General features: G+C 32.0%; 1 protein-coding gene across 1 annotated transcript in view; it reads left to right on the top strand.

Annotated features, from left to right (window-relative positions):
• Window positions 1-5,728, top strand: part of LOC117171838 (uridine phosphorylase 1-like) — a 41,812-nt gene that overhangs the window by 19,827 nt on the left and 16,257 nt on the right. The gene's annotated exons all lie outside the window — the stretch shown is intronic.

The following is a 5,728-nucleotide window of genomic DNA, read 5'->3' as shown; positions in this document are numbered from 1 at the left end:
CCCTGATGCTGTAAAGGAAGCAGCACCTCCAAACAAAATTGTTGATGTAAAAATAATTCCAAAAGGAACAACAGGCAAAATTCAGCCACTAGATGCTTTCGGTTTCCGAGTGTCGAAAAATTACGTCCGTCGCTTCGAGGATAGTGTAACATTAATGAATGAGGATATAAAACTTCATAAAAGAAATAACATTATAAAACTCCAATCCTTGGTACATAATCAATTGTCATCTCCTCGATACAATAACCTATTCAAATATTCATGGTATAAAAGTGGCTACGTTGAATCAAAGCCAAATGAATTTTATAACCCCGTAGATTTTAGTTTTGGTAATGATTGTAATGAGCGTTGTGAAGTTCCTGGTTGCTCTAACCCAGCAATGGTAAGATGCTCTTGGTGTAAGAAATCATTATGCTTGAAACATTTTTTTAATGATTATCATTATTGCCAGGATTATAAAAAGTAACATTAAAACTCAAAACTATTGAAATATTAAATTTTTGAAAATGTTTTTGTACTTTGAATCATTAACTTTTTATTACCTTTGAAAGTCCCATATAAAAAGAATAAAATCATAGAGATACGACAATATCTCCTGTGGGGCTGGTTCACCCCTTATTATAGGTTTTTTATTAAGGTGAGAACAGTCGATTTCGTATTTGGATATTGTGCATACTGCCAAAATTTTTTTCGTCAAACTCAAAAAACTAGTATTTTCATATTGAAAAGGTTGTCATTTTTATATTGAAAAATAGAGGTTGATACATTAGTGGGGTAAAGAATTCTAATTCAATACCAAGGATGTGAACTAAAATTATTACACGTTTTACGCCACTGAATAGTCCAAGGGTATTTTTAAGTAATGAAAAAATAATACTTGTGATTGAATTTTAGGGATGAATTCATTTGTAAGGGCTGATTTAAGAAAATTTCAAACTACATCAACTTTACTTAACAATTTTAATAGTATCCAAGAGTTTTACATCATGATATAGTAATGGAATAACGAAATGTAACAGTATAAATGTTAGGGGTAGCTCACCCCCTCAAGGGATTTTCTTTGAAAATGCCGGAACAGGTCAACTTTATTTTTGATTATTGTGCATAAAACAATTAATTTTGTCAAGATTCAACAGATTTTGGAATGTGTATAGTGAAAAAAATGGCCATCAAATATAGTTTTTCATTAATAAAAAACGGGGGTTGCGAGTCTGATGACTAAAAATAATGCATAAATATGTGCTTTTCAATAACAAGTGTTACCCACTTTGTTCCAGTAAAAAATTACGAATTGTATTAGAGAAATTAAAAAAAATGTGTTTTTAGGGGTCAACTTCAAGGGTGGGTTTCACCCCTTAAATGGACTTATGGGCACGTATAAAAAAATACGTGTCGAATATTTTTTGATGTTGTATAACATATCACAATTTCAAGAAAATCTGTGAGGTACACCTCGGGTACCTTCCTTGTAAGAAATTCTTCTGTTACACGAGTAACAATTCTCTTGTTTTAAAAACATTACTATTTACTCCTTGAAGTTAAAGATTTAAATTATTCAATTTGTTAAAAAAATATACGTGGTATGCCAGCTTGGCCAACCATTCATTTTTATGAAAATGTTCAGCAACCTCTGATTCTCCGTTTGTAAAAAAGCAGAGAGTCTCATCCTTCAAGGCGAAGAGTCTGGTCAGCGATTTCCCACATGAAAGCCATCGAACCTTAGAATGTATTTTTTTTAAATTTGGGTTTACTAGGAAAAAATGTGAATAATGGGTTTTATCTGTTACCTAAGCGTGAAGCAAAAGAGTAACATAATCCCAATACATTTGCTCACTCAGATGTTTAAATAAGCGAATGTTCAATGCTTTAGCTTTATCATCATTCCCATTACAATTCTGCTTTGCTTGTCACCAATTCACTTAAAGCCAAGGATATCTTCCGTGGTACCTTTCTCCAGGTCGTAATATCTGGCATATAAATTGATTCAATCAGTAAGAAAGTAGGGTGAGTGGTATAAAAATCTTAACCCTAATTGAAGTCAAAAGAACGACAATTTTAGGTAAAAATGAATGATCAGTACCTAATACAGATATTTAGAGATATTTATAGGTCAGCTGTTCGCATTTACTGATGCCCATGGATTTATCCAGTCGCAGAGAAAAGCTTTGATTTTTCTGGACGCATTCTCCAATTTTTTCTCTCATATCCGTAGCCGTTTATCTTTTCCTTCTCGCTATGGAATTACCATAACAAGAAATAAGGAACGTAGCCATTTCTTTTTTCCTTTTTTCTATGGAATTACCAGTACAAGGAATCTTCTTTATGAGAGATACTGCCGTTGAATCTAGCATTTTTTTGGCAGTGATCAAAGTTCCCTGGATGATGGTTTCCTGAACAATTGTGTGTGCTTTTTTATTTTTCGCAGATAAAAATGCTAACTCGTAAGAAGTGTTAAGAGCTGCTTTCGATATTTGTGGAGTTATTTTCTCTAGAAGTTCTACAGAAACCTTACTTTTGAAATATCCGACTGATCTGTTTAAGTTTTCGGGATGCATGCTTGAAAGATGCCGTTTTAAAAGGGAGGGTTGCATGGTCCCATGGTCCCATTTGAAACAGTTGCAAATCACACAAACCGGAAGTGAAGGGTTTTTAAATTCGAGACAAAACCATATTGTAAATACGATTCATCGTATTTACGAATTTTCTTAGGGACCATTCCTGTTTCCAATTTAATTTTCTTAGTACTCATGTTGCTCCGATTGAACTAACCTATATTTTGGTTGATATGACTATCTGAACTACAACCACAAAGAAATATTCCACGAGGAATCTAAAATAAAAATTAAATTCAAAATTCAACGCGGTACTCTTAGGGCTACGCGTTATCCATTGTAGTTGTCGCCTACACTTATAGGTCCTTGATATTCCATGAGGCTTTGCTATAACCCCCTTGATTGCTTCTTAGTCTAGGTCCCACAGGCTAGAGTCCGTTAGTTTCTCAGAGGGGCGCACACGAACTTCGCTCGCGGTCAACCACCCTCCGAATACAAATCCTGTTTTTCGCTCTGGTCAAAAGTAGGTAGTTTTGGTGAGCACGAACTCCGCTCAAGGGGTTTAAAAATGCCCCTCCCATTAGATTAGAATACATTTCAAATAACGTTTCGCAAAATTGATAGATTTTAAAATATTCTGTAACAACATATTAGGTGTTTTCACTTCAACCATCACCTAACTTCACTTCATCGGTGAAAAAGCTGGGGCGAAAACAATGGACCAAATGCATGGAACAAAACTTTATTTCTGTAATATCTTTGTAATTAATAATAATTATCATCATTTTATTATGCCATTATATAGTTCTTAACAAATTAAAACTATTTTTTTAAGACACTTATATGGAAAGAATTAAGGTTTACAAAGATTAGCGGGTGTTTGAAGTGAAAATAGTTCATTCATTTTCAAACAAAATTTTCATATTTTATTTATAAATTCAAATTATAAAATATATATTTATTTATATAAGGCATGTCTATATACATTATAGTCTATAAAGAGAACGGTGACAACGATTGACTCTACTGTCTCTCTCTTTTCCATATTTTTATTACTTTGTTCTATAATTGTAATGAGCCGATCACACTGACTTTTGGAAACATATTTTATGGAGTTTCGTTTTCAAAGATTTCTTCTAAATTCAATAAATAAAGACACTAAGCCATACAGTGCTGTCATCCTTTAAAGTTCGGATCTGTTTCAACTCTAATTTATAAAAATTTATGGTGCCGAGTAAAAATTAATGTTAACATGACAGTTGTTAGTTTTGAGAAACATATATTTGGTCAACTTTTTTGGTATTCTATAATTGATAAACAATTCATAGACGTAATTTTTAATTTCTTCGGTATTAGCATTGACTAAAATATTTAGTTATTAAAGAATGATTTTAAAAAATATTTTAATCTCCTATTATTATAGTTAAGTTATACTTACATCTGCTTATAACATAGTCAATGTAAAATTCATTTAGTATTAAAACAACTAATATTTACAGTGGTTTTCTGTAACAACTCTTCGTAATTAATAAATAGAGAATTAACTAAAAAATAGATCTCAATTTTCGATTAAAAATGTTTAAAAATATCAATTTTGCTTCATTCTATGTATCCCTTCAACATGCTAAAATTATTTCTAATATGTTGTGATGTTGTCATAATGAAAAATGTTGCTTTGAAATCTTTCATGTTATGTTTCGAAACTTTAGGAAATCATTTAAAATCGTAAATTATTTTTGAAAAAAGACAGATTTTTAACAAAACAGTTCAATTTTCAACTAAAACGATTATCTTTCAAACAGCTGCATTTTTGACCGAAAATACGACATTTTCGATAACAAGGTGTTAGAACTTTATATTTTATACGCGTAAATCTTCGAACGTTTGAATAACAAATCTAGAGATTAAATTTAAAAAGTTTAAGATTAAAAATGATTACACTTTGAGTGTTTTAATTTGTAATCCAGTTTTTGCAACTTCAAATGACAACATTTGTGTCCTCTAGAATCTATTAATTTTAGGAACCGTGATCAAATCATTCTTAATTGTGTCAATTTTTATTTGAAGTCAAAAAGTTTTTCTTTTTCGACCTAGGATTTCTGTAAATTCCTGTAGATTCTTGCAGTTGTACTTTTTTTGTAAATTCTGATAGAAAATACAATAAAATACAATATACATTAAAATACAAAAAAAGTACAAAATTCGTCCTAAAAATAGAAAACAGTTGTACTTTCCTATTATTTTGATTGTATACTGTATTTACCCGTGAACTCCTGTAAAAATGGTTTTCATTTTCGTGCATTTTTGTAAAAAAAATTCCACCAGGGCAATACATGAATTTTATGCAATTTTTTCCCCCGCAGAATCGAATTTCTGTGGATAAAATTCGGTTTCAAAAAGAATTTTCAATGGATTTTGATGTTTTTTTAACGACCTTAAGGCTTCCAGGTATAAAAAGTCAGTGAACAAAAATTGTTCAAATAATTAACTAGTCTTATCTATTAGTAAAGTATCATTACAAAGAGTAATTTAAAATGCAGTTTTAGTTGATTTTACTAAGAAAATAGAGTCTGTGCTTGGAAAAATTGTGAAGATGTGTAATTATTCATAAAAAGTTTTTTTTGTTGATATATAAAAAATGGTTGATTAGTCAAAATGAATTGAAAATTGAAAAAAAATTCTCTACATAAAAGTAGATGTGTAAAGCTGAATCTAGGAAAATTCATATATAGTCAGTAGGTCAGTATAGCAAAGTAGAAGAAGAGGATCACTCAAATCGAAATAGGCGGTGTTCTTGTGGACCCACCTAAATGGTAACGCTAGCGGAATTCAGGAAGAAAATAAAGAGGGCCCGAAAACTTGCAGGTAAAATCCTAACCGTGAGCGGAATTCGTGTGCACCGTCCCAGAGCAGCTACACCTCGAGATGTAGTCTTTCTGGTTCACCCACCTACTCCAGATCTATAGTCCGACGAGTTCAGCCTTTAGCTCAGGGCTCACCAAAAGGCAGCCATTGGCTGCATTGGCTGCCAGTGGCAGTCAAAAGACTAGGTCAAACTGACCCTAACAAACCTTTCGTTCGACTGGTTTCTAGCCCTTCACGGTCATTATACCTCCCGCCGCGCCGGGCTTGAAAGACATTATCCTTTCCAAAAATGAAATACAATTAGAAAAAAA

Source organism: Belonocnema kinseyi, chromosome 4 (genome assembly GCF_010883055.1).
Source record: "Belonocnema kinseyi isolate 2016_QV_RU_SX_M_011 chromosome 4, B_treatae_v1, whole genome shotgun sequence".
NCBI lineage: Eukaryota > Metazoa > Arthropoda > Insecta > Hymenoptera > Cynipidae > Belonocnema > Belonocnema kinseyi.
The sequence above is the reverse complement of the archived record's forward strand: the minus strand, read 5'-3'. Positions and strand labels throughout refer to the sequence as shown.